The sequence below is a fragment of the Molossus molossus genome, unplaced genomic scaffold (assembly GCF_014108415.1).
Source record: "Molossus molossus isolate mMolMol1 unplaced genomic scaffold, mMolMol1.p scaffold_m16_p_18, whole genome shotgun sequence".
Classification (NCBI taxonomy): domain Eukaryota; kingdom Metazoa; phylum Chordata; class Mammalia; order Chiroptera; family Molossidae; genus Molossus; species Molossus molossus.
Genome location: NW_023425353.1, coordinates 9,752,625 through 9,771,030, shown reverse-complemented (window position 1 = coordinate 9,771,030; position 18,406 = coordinate 9,752,625). Strand labels below are relative to the sequence as shown.

The following is an 18,406-nucleotide window of genomic DNA, read 5'->3' as shown; positions in this document are numbered from 1 at the left end:
GGGTAGGGAGGACAGGGAGGAGGGGGTCAATGAGGGGAAAACGGAAGACATCTGTAATACTTTCAACAATACAGATAAATAAAAAACAAACCAACGATGAAAAACATATCCAGATTCCAGTCACTGCCCCACAGCTCTACAACCGTCTACCATGACTAGGTGCTTGCTGGGATTACTGCATGGCTGCTCTGGATGCTGGCTTTCACCTTTGGGTCCCACAGTTGATTCCGTATTCAGCAGCAAAAACAACCCTATTTGAATATAAAAAGGGTCATGTTGCTATTCTTTTCAAAACCCTTGATGACTTCCCATCCCCCTCTGATTCAAAGCCACAGTCTATAATGTAGGACCATGATCTTGCTCCCGAAGACTTGGCTGACCATATCACTTCCTGTCATCCTCTTGTATCCTCCCATGTTAGCGCCTTTGCACTAGCACGTCCTCTGCTGGGAACATTCTTCCCCCAGATAGTTACATGATGCCCATCCTCACTGCGTCCAGTCTTGGCTCGCAGGTCACCTTATCAGAGAGGTCTTCCCTTACTAATAAATTAGTACCTCCATCTCTTACTTTCTAGACCTGTGCTTTTCAACCAGGGATTACTGTTGACCCCCAAGGGATATTTGGCAACGTCTGAAGACATTTCTGGTGGGCACAACTGTGTGTGTGTGTGTGTGTGCGCGCGCGCTTTTGGCATATAGTGGGTCAAGGCCAAGGATGCTGTTAAACCTCCTACAATGCATAGGACAGCTTCCCACAATAAAGAATGATCTGGACCAAAATGTCAATAGTGCTGATAAATCCTTAACCTGCTTTTCTTCAAAGAATTTACCAGTTGCTGATACATAATCTATTTGTTCACTGTCTCCTTCTTCCTTGTAGAATACGAATGCCTGGGATTTTGTTCACCATATACTCCCAGAAGAGGATCTCGCATACAGTAGGTGCTCAACAAATGTCTGTTGAATGGATGCAAGCTGTATTCAAATCTCATCTTTCTGACTTTCTGGCTTAACAAAGGATTTGGACAGGAACGTGAAGCAAGAGAATACACAGGTGAGGTTTCAGGATGAACCAAAGTAAAACTCATGCAGCGTCCCTTTCATTCCATCCACGCACTTGCCTTTTCACCAGAGATTACTGGTGAGGGGTGGACACAGGGGATTAAAAGAGAAGGGTGAATGGGAGGAGTAACTGTCAGTGTAGCTTCTTTAAGAGGAAGGGACAAAACAACACCCATTTGTATTTGAAGCCAGAGAATTTCTTTCAAGATGAGTCAACTTTGTTGGAACAAATTGAATAATCACATTGAGACCTGAGCAGGTACTGTAATTCTAAATCACGAGTTGTTCTGTTTCTGGGCCTGCTCTCTTTCACACGCTTACTCTTTCCAAACCTTTCAGTGTTTAAACTTTTTATTTAGAATATTAAAGCTCAATGTTTAGTTAGAACATATTTTCCAGTTAGTTTGGAGCATTATCTGACAGTTATTTATTTTATCCTGTCTTAAAGAAAAGGTCCCAGAAATGGAAGATCTCGGAGTTTAAACACTTCTCTTTTAAGCTACAGTTACATAAAGACTCCCCCACCCCAGTTTTACCAAAACGCTCTTCACAGAATGTCTGTACATTCGCATATATGCCCTACTAAAAATTACCCAACAGTTGCTTACTTTTTTTGGTAACAGTTTCAATGTTGTCCTTAGACAAAATACACACATACATATGTATGAAAAAAGCAGGATGGCAATTTCCCACAGTGGTTAAGTGTTTGGACTCTGGAGTCACGCTGTTTGGGTCTGTATACTGAATTGAACACTTACCATCTGTACATAGTTGGGCAAGCTACTTTATCTCCTACAGAGCCAATATCTCCACCTGTAAAATGGGGACAACAATACAGGGGTAGGCAAAAGTAGGTTTACACTTATGAGTACGAAAAACACAGTTTATTCTTATAAAATCATAGAATCATGACTTGCATGTCTTTTTCCATATGAATGACTGTAAACCTACCTTTCTCAACCCCTGTATTTACCTTGAAGCAATGCTCTGAGGCTCAGATGATATAATGTACCTGGCACAGAGACCGACACAGTGAAGGCTCTGTACTTCTTTGCTTTTAAGCAATCTAATGCATAAGTCATAACTGCCAATGTCATGGGCTGAATTGTGCCCCCTCCCCCATTGCAAATTCATGTTAAAGCACTAACCTCCAATGTAATTGTATCTGGAGACAGACTTTAAGGAGGTAATTAAGGTTAAATGAGGTCACAAGGGTGGGATTGTAATCAGAAAGGACTAGACTCCTTATAAGAGGAAGAGACACCAGAAGTGCCCATGCACAGTGAAGAGGTGGCTGTCTGCAAGCTCAGAAGACTGTCCTCAGCAGAAACCAACCCTGCTGGCACCTTGATTTGAACTTCCAGCCTCCAAGACTGTGAGGAAATACATTTCTGTTTTTCAAGCCATCCAGTCCGTGATATTCTGATAGTGCAGCCAGAGCAGACTACAGCAGTCTACTATACGCAAGGAACTGTTGAGTGCTTGTGGGGAAAGGACCCACAAATGAATAAGAAACTACTCCTGGTTGAAGGAGGCTATGTTTCAGTAGAGTGTATAAGACAAGTAGGCAAATGACTAGAATGAAAGTTAAAATAGTGCCAAAGCCATTAGAGGCAGACAAAAAGACTACAAGGCTCAAAAAACAATAGATTAAATTCCTAAATCTGTAGCATTTGCCAATTGCGATGGTGTAAGTACTCCCACTGTGGCTGATTTCAGGCTGCCCAGGTGCGGCCCCGGAAGTGGGGTGGGAAGCGAGGCACAGGAGCACAGCACTGCAGTGGTTCCACCCTACGGACAGACCAGAGGGCAGGACCTCGACAGCATCGAATAGTGAGATACGGGAAAGGAACTACAAAGTGACGAGTTTTGATTATGTATTACCTTTGCTTTTAATATAATTTAATTATAAGTTTATACAATTCAGTTTTTAAAATGGCTGCATTTAACAACTGGCTTACAAAATTCCTGAAAACTGACCAATTCATTGGATCTTGTGATACTGTATGATCACAGCGATAACAGAAACTTATATAGTCAGTTTTTTCAGCAAACTCTCTTTGAAAAGGTAAAAAGAAAAGAAGAGCTGTCAACACCTCAAGCCTGTTGGCAAAGGGTATAATAGCAACTGTGTTGCCTACTCTGCCTCCAATGGTTCTAGCAAACAGCACGGGAAGCCAAGTTATCCACCTCAGCCAACAGACTTCAAAATATTACAGCTTCTGTCTCCCAGTCTTTTCCATGTTCCCTCCCTCTCCCCAGATTTTGTCCTCTCTTTATATATCTTTTCACTTCTTCCCTTCTCCTTTCCTTTTGAATCCCTAGGCATAAAACAGAACTGAAAAAAGATTTAAAGTCATTTATGTATCGGCTGGTTTGTCTTTTAAAGTCAAAAAGGATGTGAGATGAACATATCGTAGGTCTCCATGACGAAGAAAAACAACAACAAAACTCCCCATCTCAAACCTAAATAAACAACACTCTTTTTAAAAAGTTAGCATGTGATTCAACTGCATTCTAGTAGGTGATTGATTCTTTACTTAAAAAATGAAAAACATCCTCCACTCTGGGCTAGTTACTCAAACATCAATTATGTTAATATTTGCCTACAATGTAGGAAAAAGAAGCTGCATTTGGTGTTTAATGTTTGAATCTTGACAATGACAAACACGATGTCTGCAACTTTGGCCAATTTCTCTAACTTCTCTGGGCATCAGCGTCATCATCTCTAAGACTAGAGTAATTGCACTCATCTCACAGGATTGAGAAGGTCAAAGATGATGATAGAATGAAAATACACTGTTAACTGTAAAGCTGTATATAATTGTCATATTAGTAGTATTACTGAAAGTACCAACATTGGAGATAAGATTTGCATTGGCTGCTAGTAACAATTTAAGTACAGTGGTCTAGAGTTGATGTAACATTTTGTAAAAACCATTAAGCATCTAGGTTCTTGCCATCATTCTGTACCAATGCCCTAAGTGTTCATGGCATCTATGTTCAAAAATCACAAAATGGCTGCTGGAGCTCCAGCCATCAAGTTCATGTTCCAGGCAAGAAGATGGGTAAGGGAAGGGACAAAAGATCTATCTCCCAGTTGGATCAATAACATCTAAAGAGATTTCCTGGAAGTTCTATACAACTTCTATTTATAAGACCTTGGCTAGACCTAGCTCCAAGTGAAGTTGGAAAATGGAATCCTTAGTTAAACATATTGCTGCCCTGTATAAAATCAGGATTTGTCTGTAAGAAAGGAAGAGACACTAATATTGGGTGAACACCTGGCAATGTGTGTCCCCAGTAAATATCTGATTTTTAAATTACCTCTTTACTAGGTAAACTCCTTAGAAGATATGGTATCTTTCCTGTGTTAAATCATTGTTTTTGATTCAATACTTCACATAAAACATAACTAGTCCATTTCCCCCATCTATTATTAGTAAGCAGATTCACAATGTCATATTAAACCATTTTGAAGAAAGTTTGGAAAGCAGCAACAGAAGAAATCCTAGGACAAATTCAACTTTTTAACTGTCCAATGTGATGCATAATGACAGATATGCTGTGATTCCAAGAAGAATTCTTTTATTAAATAGAGCTTGCTGATCACAGGACATTGTTGGAAACCCATTTAAAAATACAGGTGATGTTTGTTTGGAATCAGTTCATTTTAGGCAGTTTCATTTTTGCACATTAAAATAACCAAAGGTGAGAACCCATGGAAAAGTATGGAAACCAAGGAGTTCACTTATATGCTACGAAGTTAAGTATCTCTGACTACTGTGGCCACTTTCACTGGGTTACACTGCCTGCCCCATTCAGTTTCAAATGTATCAAGGATAAAATTGCAAGAATTTCGTCTTTCTATTTTGAGAGGCCAAAAGATCAGAGAAGGCTATACCTTGGTCTACAGGTTCAATGTTAGATATGGTCATAAAGCTCTAATGTTAGAGCCATAAAGCTCTAAATGTCCTATATTATGCCATTTTAGAGAAACAGACAGAAGGAAGGTTGGGTAGGATGAGCTAGATTATGCCACAGAAACAAACACCACCAAAATGCCACCAGCTTTGCACTATAGTTGTTTTTTAAATTAAAAAAATTAATTTCTCTTATTGTGGGAAAACACTGATAAGATTTGCCACTTCAATCATTTTGAAGTGCACTACTGTGGCATCAATCACATTCACATTGTGGTGCGACCTTCACCACTCTGTATTTCCAAACTTTTCATCACCCAAAACAGAAACTCTCCACCCAGTAGTTCACAATTCCTCATTTCCCCTCCTCCTAGCCCCTGGTAACCTCTAATCTACTTTCTGTCTCTGTGAATTAACTTAGTCTAGGCATTGCATCTCAGTGAAATCACACACTCTTTTCATGTTGGCTTATTTCATGTAGCATAATATTTTCAAGGTTCATTCTGCGGCATCTGTCAGAATTTCATCCCTTTTTAAGGCTGAATAATGTTCCATTGCATGAATATACGACAATATATTTGTTTATCCATTCATCTGCTTGTGGACACTTGGGTTGTTTTTACCTTTTGGCTATTGTGAGTAATGCTTCACAACTATCTGTTTGAATCTCTGCTTTCAGTTCTTTTGGGTATACCTAGAAGTAGACTTGCTGGGTCATAAGGTAATTCTGTTTTGAGGAATAGCCACACTGTTTCCCACAGTGGCTGTGGTGTTTTACATTCCCACCACCAATAGACATGTGTGAGGGGTCCAATTTCTTCACATCCTTGCCAATACTTGTTATTTTCCATTAAAAAAAGTTATTATCATCTTAGTAGGTGTGAAGTGGTACCTTTCTGTTGTTTTGATCTGTATTTCCCTAATGATTAGTCAAGTTGAGGATCGTTTCATGTACTTATTGGCCATCTGAATATCTTCTTTGGAGAAATGTCTATTCAAGTCCTTTGCCCATTTAAAAATCGTGTTGGGGTCCTTCCGTTTCCTTCCCTCTCTTTCTCCACCATCATGGTGCATGCAGTTGACTCTCTTTCGCCATGTCTTCTCACAAGACTTTCAGGATCAAGAGGTTCCTGGCCAAGAAACAAAAGAAGAATCGGCCCATTTCCCCAATGGATTAGGATGAAAACTGGTAATAAAATCAGGCACAACTCCAAGAGGAGACATTGGAGAAGAACCAAACTGGGTCTATAAGGAATCACACATGAGAGATGGCTCGCACATTTATGCTGTATCCAGGTTGCCTGCATCTTACCATAATCACTGAAAATATCACTACTGTCTCGACAGTTAGGCATTTTCATTGGGAAATTATTGGAGGCACAATTTTTCTTTTCTTTCTTTTTTTCCTGCAGTAGATTGGTTCAGTAATAAATGTGAGACCTTTTAAACTGCAAAAATAAAAATAAAAAAATAAAAATTGTGTTGGTTTTTACTGTGTTGTTGAGTTGTATGAGCTCTTTATGTATTCTGTCTATTAAACCCTTATGCACACCAGTTTTATTTTTCACTCACTCTGTCTCTGATATGGGTAGGCAGAGACCTGGGAGATGGAGACTACATGTACATTGCTGTTTCCATATCAGCAGAGAAAAGAAAAGTTGGAGCTGAACACTGGCAATGAAACACTTTTACCTGGATGTGATGCATGTGACTTCTGTGTACATTTCACTGGTTAAAGCAAGTCACATGGCCATGTCTAATTTGCATGGGGGTGAGAATGACAATCTCCTACCCACTCCCTGTGCCTGGAAGAAGAGGAAGCCAATCATTTGTGAATAGCCCTACTTCTCACCACAGCAGGAAAGAATGAAGTGATGTGTGAGTAAGAGATCACCTTTTGGAAAGGGAAATACAGTTGGTTCTTGTCATTCGTGGTAGATATTTTCTGCCAAGTCACAGCGAACACTGTTTTAGTGACTGTTGAACCATTGCTCCTAAAGGACATACAGGAGTAGGTTCCTACTAGCCTCTGGTCACAACATTTTGTCAATGGATGAATCCATGTCCTTGTTTGATGTGCGTCTCTATTTAAGGACACCCTATTTACTATATATTGTTAATTCATTAACACTGAATTCACAATCAACAGCACTATAACTCATGCTGACCAAAGATTATCTAACACCTATTTTCTTCATGAGGCATCAAAGATTTCTTGCCCTTCAACATTAAGTTTAGGGGCTAAAGAGCAAAATCCCCAACAAAAAGCACAAATGTGAAAAACGTGGCACTAAATAGGTGACAAAGCAGACTTGTTTATTGTGTGGGAGATGAAATGACAGTGGAACATCGCCTTGCTCACCTCCACTGGCCACATGCACGGGGGACCATTCAAAGTCTCAGCCCCTCTGCACACATCTGGAACTCCTGTGAAAGTGCCGTGAATTGATTCGGGGGGTAACACAAAAATTTCGACAGATAGGTGAATTTGCTTATATGCGAATACAGGAAAAATGAGGATTGACTAGATCACTGTGTATTTGACCCGCTCAGGAGAAAGGCTGAGCCAGGATTTAAGCTGAGATCTGACCTCAAGACTCCCGCTCTTCCCTACTTCACCGCACCATCTCCATAAACCAGTCCCAGGGCTACCCCTGCCTTGAGCATTTGATGAGTCCGTGGCCAGTGCAGGCACAGTTTATTCTTCAAGCCTGTGATCCCTGTTAAAACCTTGAATAATAAACAGACTGGAGTGGCTGTTAATCATGAAAGACACATGGACCAGTTGGAATTCAGAGAAAGTGGAAATCAAGCACCTTATATGGAAGCGTGTGCGCTTTGAACGTCTGTGCATGTGTTTCACAGGAAGGGTCATGTGAGCTGACTTAGGCTTGACAACCTCTGAGTTTTTTCTGTGAGGTCTGTGCAAGAGAACTCAATCTGCTCAGGTTCATGCTCAAGAAAGACCTTGTAGTTGGTCCTTGAAGCGACTGCTTCAATTCCTGAGACTGTATTTTTTAATCTTAATAATTTATTTTATTCTATCTGAGGTACTTAATTATTTCGTGGTAAAATACACATAATATAAAGTTGACCACTTTAACCATTTTTAAATGGTACTAAGTACATTGTTGGGCAACTATCACCACCATCCATCTCCAGAACATTTCTCTTTTCCCAAAGTAAAACTCTGTACCCATTAAACACGAACTCCCATTCCCCATCTCCTGGCAACCACCGTTCTCTCTCTGTCTTGATGAATTTGACTAGTTGAGAGTGATTCTTATTATATCATGTTAGGACCAAATGTTCTTCTGCGGTAACACTTCTCGAAACTACGGTGAAATCAGTGGGGGAAAAGCGAGTCAGACAATATACCTATCCTTACATTTAAATCCTTTTATAAGCAACTTTCCTGAGACAATTAGAGAATGCAGGGGAGACTCTGGCCCCAGCCTCAGGCTCTGTGACAAATGAGAGGACCTGGGAACTGAGTTCAGAGTGTTTCCACCGAGAAGATCTGTGCGATAAATCGCCCCTGACAACGGGTAGGGTAAGTTATTGCTCCTGCATTTTCAGCCTCGGGGCATTAACTCAACATTTTACAGATCATACAATTCCCATTATGTAGCACCTCTTCCTAGCTCGTGACAGTCATCTGACTGCTCTTGAAGTAGCCCGAGAAGCAACCAAATGTATTAGTGGATAATTGCAAGAGAAGAGAACTCAATACCAGCTGGGCTCAGAACAAACAGGCAGGTCCAGGCAGCACTCTGCTGCACCCTGACATTTCTGACATCTATTTAAAACAATGCTTATCCACATGCTATCACAGTCTCATCCAAAAACCAGAAGATATCATTACACACTCAGCCAGTGACCCTGCCCAGGTCAGTAGCAACCTTTAGTTGTGGTCTTCTGTGACGGTGATCTCCTTTCTCTTTGTTGCCTACAGCATTCCTTACCCTTGTTTTACTTACTCTATCAAAAGCTCCTCTAAACCTTTTGGAAATATGCAAGAAATGGAAGAAAAAGAAAAAAAACAGTTCTAATTTTACACATACATTTTTAGGAAATTGGGCTATAAAAATGGGACATTCGGGATTAGTTGTTATCTCTATTAAATGAAGGAAACAAAGACATGAAATGATCCTAACATTGGGATGATTTTGTTTTAAAGAGAAACTATTCAAAATCACATTTACTTAGGCCAGAGTAAATCTGAATTCAAAGTCAGGTAAGGTGGCTCAGAATTCCATTGAGAAGCAGGCTACTCAAAATGCGAGGAAAAATCTTTCATGAGTAATCTAAGAAATGTTCCTAAAAGGGACATCACATCGGGTCCCTGTCATATTTTGAAGGAAGACAGAAACACTGAATAACTGGGGCTTGTTAAAGGCAGATGAAGTGGGGAAGGAAGGCCTTCAGTTAGCCGGTGGAAGCCCTGCAGCTGGCGGAAGCTGGGGGTGCTTGAAGAGGGGTACGGGACCCGTGTGGCTGACTGCTAAAAATGGGGGTATCCACTACAAGAACAGAAACGTGTTCTCTAGCTCTCCAACAGGTAAAGGGAGATGAAGGAAACTGGGAAAACGTCACTAAAAATAGTAGTCAAGAAAACAGGGAAAAGCAGAGGAGAAAAGATGGCAAACAAAAAATCCAGAAAAAGTGGTAGGGCCTTGGCCGGTCTGGCTCAGCGGTTGGAGTGTCAGCCCACGGACCAAAGAGTCATGGGTTCAATTCTGGTCAAGGGCATGCACCTTGGTTGTGGTTTGGTCCCCGGCCTGGGTCGGGGTCGTGTGGGAGGCAACGAGTTGATTGTCCCTCTCACATCGGTGTTCTCTCTCTCTCCCTCCCACTCTGTCTGAAAATAAATGGAAAAATATCCTCGGATGAGGATTAAAAAAAATACATATCTATATGTAGTGTAATCATAAACTTAAAGACATCCAAAAATAAAGCCTCAAAATATATATAAAGAAATAAATGGAAGGAGAAACAAATCTATAAACATAATCAGAGATTTTAAGATGCCTTTCAGGTATTGAAAGATCAAAGGACAAAAATGATGAAGGCCATAGAGTACATGAATAGTAATTATTGTGCATCCACTATATCACCTTTTTAATAATGATTTGGATACATTACCTTGTTTGTTCTTATTTTATATTGGGAAGACAAGTTTCACATCCTTATTTTCAAACAGGGAACCAAAGCCAGAAGGAGCTAATAAACCTAGCCAAGGCCACTCAGATACACAAGTGTCTGAAACAGAACTTGACGAACTCACAGCTCATTCTGGACTTGAAAACCTCCTTTTCCATGATTCCCCTGATCTTGTCCTTGGGCATTTGCCTTATATGTTGCAAGGGGAATAATAGTGCAGCAAATTAACCCTGTTTCCTAAATTCTGGCTCTTTGTGACAATGTTCAAGTCATATACTTTCTCTGAAATTGTTTTCTTAAATATAAAATACAAGGTTTAGGTTGACTGATTCCCACAGTCTTATTTCTATAGTTTTCTCCTCCTTCAAGAGCTTCAGACTTAGATCTCAGTTTTGTTTTCCCAGATGGGCCTTTCCAAGAAAAGTGTTCATATACCAATTGGCTGTCCAATCAGTAATCACATCTAACATTTCTTGACATGCCAGGCTCTATTAGTAGCCCTATTCGGCAGGAACCATTAAATTGCTATTGCATGTTATAGAAGAGAAAGAATGACTTCATCCAGGTAAAATAACTTGCTCCAATCATAACCATAGACAGAGGGTGGCAGAGCTGGATCTGGTCCCCAGGGTGTCTGATCTGATAACACAGCCAAGGCTTATAATCACTATGCTTGGGAAAGACCACCCACTGACCGTATTTCAGCAGAGCTGTTACTCAAGTCATATTCACCATCCAGATGAATTCTTGATTATCCACACAGCAAGGGGGTCTAGGGGAGGATGGCTGCTTCAAAACCATGTACAACACAACCTCAAACTTATCCACAGAGTTTGACTGACCCTCTCCCTCAAACAACATGAGCACAGTTGCCAAGTGGTTGGCAAAATTAGTTGGTTTGCATTTTAGCTCCTTTCCCTGCCTGCCGCTCTATCAAAGGTTTTGGTGCTTCTAATGACTTGCAAAATCATGAAGGATGAAGGAGAGAACAAAAAAGGATCTGATGTTCAGAATCTGGAGCATCGAAACCAGGAAAATCAAAACCCTCTTCCTTGTACCAATCACTCAATTCCAGTGAGGATGGAGACCCACCTTTCCCCCAACACCCTTGGTCAAGAGTCAGAAAAAAGGTTTCCCAGAACCCCAGCATTGCAAGGAAGTAAGAAATGAAAAGTCATCATTGAGCTAGGCTAGCTAATATTTACAGTTTCTCCTTGGTAGCTGCTAGACTTTTTGTTACCTTTGTAGAAATAAGAAAAAGATACCCTCCCAACTACAAATTGGAAAAAGCAAGTCCCCAACCTTGGAAGATAAGATCTACATCATTGCCAGGTAAGCTCTGAGGTGCCTTATGTTAAACAAAATGTACTCCTCCATTTGGGAGGCGTCAGAGCTCAGGTGAATGTCAGCCTCCAATCACCCCCTTGGCCAGGCATCTTCGTGCAGTGCACAAACCATACAACTATGTGGCAGCCCTGACCCCTCTCCAGCTGAGAGCTTGTGAATTTATATTTTTGGTTCAGGAAATGCAGGGTCAGAAACTGCCTGGATAATTAGCTTCCCTTTGCAAGATCTGATCATTGAGTTTTAATCAGTCTTTCTAATTGCTATAGTATAACAACTACCATCACTATTTATCGAGTGCCAACTACATGTTAGGCACGTCCTAGGAAATTAACAGAGATGATGGAAGAAGCCAGTCTGTGGAAATGGTCTTTTAGTGCCATCCATCTGGATGTTGATGAGGTTCTGTCCCAAATCTCCTTTTGATTATGCATAATTAGTACTGAGCAATTCTTTCTAACAGTGCTTCTTGGCCAAAGGCTAGGTGACTTCCTGAGGCAACCATGGAACCTGAGGAAGACTCCATCATTGACATGAGAGAGGAGACCTGCCTTCCTGTTTGTGGAAGAGCAACTTCACTCATTCATTCATTCATTCATTCATTCAATCAATCATTTTATTGAGGTATGTGAAATATAATAAACTGCACATATTCAAAGTATATAATTTGATAAGTTTTGACATACACATATACAGTACTCACAAAACCATCAGCATAATCAAGACAGTGAAAACACCTATTATTCTCAAAAGTTTCCTCTGGCCTTTTGAAACTCTTCCCTCCCCACCTCCCCACCTCCCCTGTACCCAAGTAACCACTGATCTGCTTTCTGTCACTACAGATTAGCTTAAATTTTCTGGAGTTTCATATAAGTAGAATCCTACCATATATACTTTTTCTTTGGCCTGGCTTCTTTTGTTCAGAATAATGATTTTAAGATTCATTCATGTTGTTGCAAATAGTAAGAGTTCTTTCCTTGTTATTACAGAGTAGTATTCTACTATATCCATTCATCTGCTGATGGATATTTGAGTTGTTGCTGGCTATTTAAAAGAAAGCTGAAAGGCCCAGCCAGTGTGGCTCAGTGGTTGAGCATCAACCCATGCACCAAGAGGTTGCGGGTTCGATCCCCAGTCAGGAACATGCTCACGTTGTGGGCCCAATCCTAGTGGAGGGCACGTAGGAGGTGGCCAATCGATGTTCTCTCTCATCGTTGTCTCTCTCTCTCTCCCTCTCCCTTCCTCTCTCTCTAAAAGCAATAAAGAAAAAATATTTAAAAATAAATAAATAAATAAAAAATAAATAATAAAAGAAAGCTAAAAGCTGCCATTTTTATTTTTTTATCTTCACCTGAGGGCATTTTTTTTTGCATTTGTCTTCAGATAGAGCGGGAAGGAGAGAGGGAAGAGAAAGAGAGAAACATCGATGTGAGAGAGACACATGGACTGGTTGCCACCAACACAACCCCAACGAGGGCCAGGGTCAAACTGAAACCAAGGTATATGCCCTTAGCAGGAACTGAACCCGGGTATCTCTGATCCGCGGGCTGATGCTCTAACCACTGAGCCAAATCATCCAGGGTGAAAGCTGTCATTTTTAAAGTCAAATGCTTAAGGTATTGTTTTATTTAATCCTCACAACCACACTGTAGTTAGTTAATAACATTCTTATTTTCAAATGACGAAATGAAAGCTCATGGAGGTGGATTAACTTGTCCAGTTTGAACACAGAGCTACGCAGTGTCAAAGCTTATACTCTCGAACACCATGAGCTCAGAAGGATAGGTACTTAGAAGCTACGGGAGGCCAGCACAAAGCCTGAAGTCTGTGTGGTGTTCCACAAAGGGAGACCTTCTACATCTGCCTATGAACTCCGTGCCACACAAAGCACAGTGGGAAGACAGGGGTTGGGGAGCTCCGGTTTTACAGGGAACCTGGAAAACAGCCACACCAATCACATGCAGAATAAGGGCTTGCACACATGGGTTCTTAACAAATAACCGGGGAATGAATACATGGCTGAACTCACAAGTGAATGAATAAACTGATGGATAGATAGATGGATAAATGGAGGAAGGTTATTACTTGACTTGATGGTAGATTCATCCAACCATTATGAAACTACTCAAAATATCTCATGAATCATAAGGAAGAAGGGATCATCTTGATAGTAAATCAACTCTCACACCAGCCCACATGTAGGCTGCTCCGTCAGCAGAAAGGGTGTGCAGCTGTGAGTTCATGCAGGAAGTCCAAGTCCAGGGCCCACTCCCAATAGAAGGATCCCAGACTCATTCACTGTAAAGGGTGAAGCCATCTGTCTTGAAGCTGGGAACTCCAATGGCAGGTCTCCCTTCCTGCGTTTGCAAATGAGCCTTGGCTTCTCTGGGCCTCACGCTCTGCACGCGATCCTTGACAAGACCCTGCCGGTGGAATCTGGCCACGCTGCTGCTGACTTCATCTGGCAGAGGCTCTCAAGCCTGAACCTGGGTTCTCGTCCCATCTCTGACAGCTCCGTTGAAAACAAGTTCATTAACAGGCAGTTATATTGAATCCTGTACACACAGGCATATTTCCCATTGCCATCCAATGACTCAGTGCATTTCTGGAGCCAAGATAAACAACATCACTCATGTGACCGGTTTCCCGAGAACTGTTCAGGAGATTGTTTTGGGGTCTCCTATCTCCTTCTTACCTCCCTTCCCCACTCATCTCTGGCATTGCACTGAAAACACTGGGCTGAGTGGCAGTGAAGGTTAACACAGGAGATGCAACTTAGAAGAAATTTAATCCAATCCAGGTGGAGAAGCGTGCATCTCACTGCAGCCGTGAAATCCATTTGGAACTCAGCATGAGCTGACGGAGTAAAAATGAAGATGACACTGCAAATGGCTGGTGAGTCTAATAATGGTTTTGGTGCATTTTCTGGAGGGGCTATTAGATTATGCATTCCCTCCCTATGAGCCAGACCACCCAGCAGGCCTAGAGAGATGAACTACTTTGTCATTCTCTCCTTCCCCCCACATTTGCCAGCTTCTGTCTTTCTTGATATAAATAGCTTCTCATATAAAAAGGAGCAAACTGCCAACTGCCTGAAAGTGGATGGTAAAGCTGGGTGCCTGGCACTATGGCCCAGCCCAGCGGTGAGTCACAGCTGTTGAATTCATGGTCACAGAGCATCTTTTGGAACAGGCCAAGCACAGCCAAGGAAGCAAGACCAATGAAAAAATTGTAAAAGCATTTTGAATTCTCTTTTAACAAACAGCCTTGTATTCAAGCCATATTCAGGGGAAGCGAGTCAGGAGCAAGATTCTGGGAATGGAAGTTACTTTTTTGTTACTCCCATGGCAAACCTGCTTCAGTGTCTTGAAGACCCAAATGATGATGATGGTGATGACATAGTTACCATTTGATGAGGACCTATTGCATCTCCTAGGCTCTTTACAGAGTAATTCGTTTATTCTCACAGCTGCTTTAGGCATGAGCATAAGCCTCTTCATTTTACAGGGGAGCTAGGTTGCAGAGCTGGTAAGGGGAAGAGCCAAGATGTGGCCCCATCTGTTTCCAACACGGGTGTTTCCATTGCCTGATGGCAGTTCTCCACTGGGCATGCCGCAGAAACAGCTGCCGGCCCTGCAGAAACAGACTGCTGGCCCACCTCCAGAGCTCAGGTTCAGGAGGTCTGGGCCAGGGCCGGAGAACCTTTATTTTTAACAAGTTCCCATGTGATGCTTGTGCTGCGGGTGCTAATGCACTCTGAAAACCCCTGGACTAAGCTGACTAAATCTGCGGAACTGAACCATCATTCCACGTAGCAAGTCAGCTCAAATATCACCTCTCCAGAGAGGTGTTTTACTTTTAAAGTAGATTCTCGAAATCAAGGAGCGGCAAACTACAGCCTGTGGACCAAATCAGGTCTGCTGCGTATTTTGTATAAAGTTTTACTTCACATGGTCATGCTCATTCATGTACGTACTGTTGATGCTTTCACACCACATCACAGCTGGGTATTTGCAATAAGAGACTGTGTGTCCCACAAAGCCTAAAATATTTATTACCTGCCTCTTTACTGAAAACGTTTGCCGATCCTGGCTCCACACCACCACCCATTTTTACTGCTTTCCCAGCATGCATCTCTCTCGGAAAGCGTCTTGTTCATTCAAGCACTAATTTGACAATACCCTCACTAGACTGTCAGCTCCACAAGGCAGGGATACTTGTTTGTTGGCTCACAGCTGTCCCCCAGTGCCTGGCATCTAACTGGCACTCCACAAATATTTGCTGAAGGAATAAATACCATTGTTGAGTGCCCAGGTACATGACCCTGGACCAGGAGGGCCACAGAGGAAGTAGAGGAAATGCAGCTGATGCCATGTGGGCTCCTAGCCAGCATGAGGGGGTGAGAAGAGCCAGATGAACAACTGCTAATGGGAAAAGAAGCCTCGGAAGGCAGGGCCATGCTGCTTCCTGACGCAATGGGGAAACTGCTGGAGGTGGGGAGAGAGGAAGCCTTAGTCACTGGGGTCAACCTGAGATTAGGAGAAACTTCCTTCCCCTGGGAAGGAAAGAGCCTATGTGATGCTCCTTCTCCTGACACACACCAAGTCAGCTCCCTTAGAACTGCTATCCTGGGTGGAGCTCCATGAAGAGGCGGGTGGAGGAGGAAGAGTCTGAGTGGGCACCGGATGGGACAGAGGGCTGGTGTGAGTCCTGGCTCTGCCTCTTACCAGCTGTGGCATCCTGGTCAAGTTCCTGATCCTCCTTGAGCTGCAAGGTATTCACTGGAAAACTGGGGTATTTTGTACAAGGAATAAATGTGACTGTTTATTTGTGCAATATTTATTGAGTGAGTACTATGTATCAGACGTTATTTTAGGCACCGAGCAATAGTGTGAACAAGACAATGCACATCTCCCTCCAACAGGCTCACAGTTCAGAAGGTAGGGCTTGTGACAACAGGAGCAGACACAAACGTATATGGACTGTCTGCTATGCACTGGGCATATGGAATCCTAGTACCTTTTTGGTCTCTAAATGGGGCTCTCTGTTGCCTTATTTCCGCCTGCAGACAGAAATATCAAGGTAGTGGATGATGGGGCTCCTCTGCCCTGCAGGGGCAAGCATGGCCTTGGGACGTCCCAGCCCGCAGGCCCGTGGATGCCTTGGCAAGCACTGGACACTGAACGGGCTCCATTCATTTCTTCTCAGATCATCCAACATCACTCTCCCCAAATTATTTGTATAGATACAAAGTTGGTACTGAGTTCATGTCACTTCTGACAAGCACACAAATGAATAGCTTCTGCAACAAGCCAGACCTCTACATGGGAGGCTTCTTCATGTCATTCAGTAGCAGCTCAAATCCCACCTCCCCAGAGAGGCTGTCCCTCACCAATCAGTCTAAATTAGCAATTCCTCCAACACCGGGTCCAGGGCCATTACCACTGAAGCTGCTGTACTTTCTTCATAGGCTAGAGTATGTGAGACACAATTTGAAAGCCCCCAGGACAACACCCAGTATATGTAAGAGTTCACTAGAAGTTTCTATCACTATCATCTACATCGTTCTTTTAAAAATCACAACTGCAAATTATCTTGATCATTTGTTTTCTTGTTTTAAAAATATATTCTTGATTTTTTTTTTGAGAGAGAAGGGAAAGACAGATAGAAACATCAATGGGCTGCCTCCTGTAAGCCCCCCACAGGGGATCGAGCCTGCAACCCAGCCATATGCCCTGACTGGGAATCGAACCGGGACCTCTCAGTCCATGGGACGACACTCAATCCACTGAGCCACACCGGCCTGGCTGTTTTCTAATTTATATGTCTCCAGTATCCTGCTTACAACTACAAGGTAGCAGAAATCTCCATTATCTTGTTAACTGTTTTATCCCTGGTGCCTAGAACAGTGCCTGACGCATAGTAGGTACACATTAGGTATCAGTTGAGTAAGTGAATGAATGAATGAGGAAAGACTGATTGCTATTCCTTTTTCACAAAATTGTCCAGTATAGTATCTGATTCATTCCTTACATCCTCATCAAGGGGAATGAAATCCACTGGAATGTTAGGGATGCGCTGAAGAGGCTCTGAGTGGCCCAGTCAGAGGCCAGTGCCAGGGCCACTCCTGCCGATCTGTTCGTCCCCACGGGAGGCTTGTAGCATGTTCTTCTGGGTGGATAGCTCTCTTTGCCCTCCGCGTAATCCACAGAAAATGCCCAGGGACTCACTCCCCGCAGGCCTGGGGGCTATGAGGCTGCGGGAGAACTCAGGCGCCGGCGCGGCTGCGGGAGAACTCGGGCGCCAGCACGGCTGCGGGAGAACTCGGGCGCCGGCGCGGCTGCGGGAGAACTCGGGCGCCGGCGCGGCTGCGGGAGAACTCGGGTGCCGGGCGCCAGCACGGCTGCGGGAGAACTCGGGCGCCGGCACGGCTGCGGGAGAACTTGGGTACCGGCAAGGCTGCGGGAGAACTCGGGCACAGGCAGGCTGCGGGAGAACTCGGGCGCCAGCACGGCTGCGGGAGAACTCGGGCGCCGGCACGGCTGCGGGAGAACTCGGGTACCGGCAAGGCTGCGGGAGAACTCGGGCACAGGCAGGCTGCGGGAGAACTCGGGCGCCGGCACGGCTGCGGGAGAACTCGGGCACCGGCAAGGCTGCGGGAGAACTCGGGCACCGGCAAGGCTGCGGGAGAACTCGGGCGCCGGCAGGCTGCGGGAGAACTCGGGCGCCGGCACGGCTGCGGGAGAACTCGGGCGCCGGCAAGGCTGCGGGAGAACTCGGGCACAGGCAGGCTGCGGGAGAACTCGGGCGCCGGCAAGGCTGCGGGAGAACTCGGGCGCCGGCGCGGCTGCGGGAGAACTCGGGTACCGGCAAGGCTGCGGGAGAACTCGGGCGCCGGCGCGGCTGCGGGAG

General features: G+C 43.6%; 1 protein-coding gene and 1 pseudogene across 1 annotated transcript in view; one reads left to right on the top strand and one right to left on the bottom strand.

Annotated features, from left to right (window-relative positions):
* Positions 1–18,406, bottom strand: part of PRICKLE2 (prickle planar cell polarity protein 2) — a 110,137-nt gene that overhangs the window by 58,399 nt on the left and 33,332 nt on the right. The window lies entirely within an intron of this gene.
* LOC118633444 lies at positions 6,080–6,305 on the top strand (annotated as a pseudogene).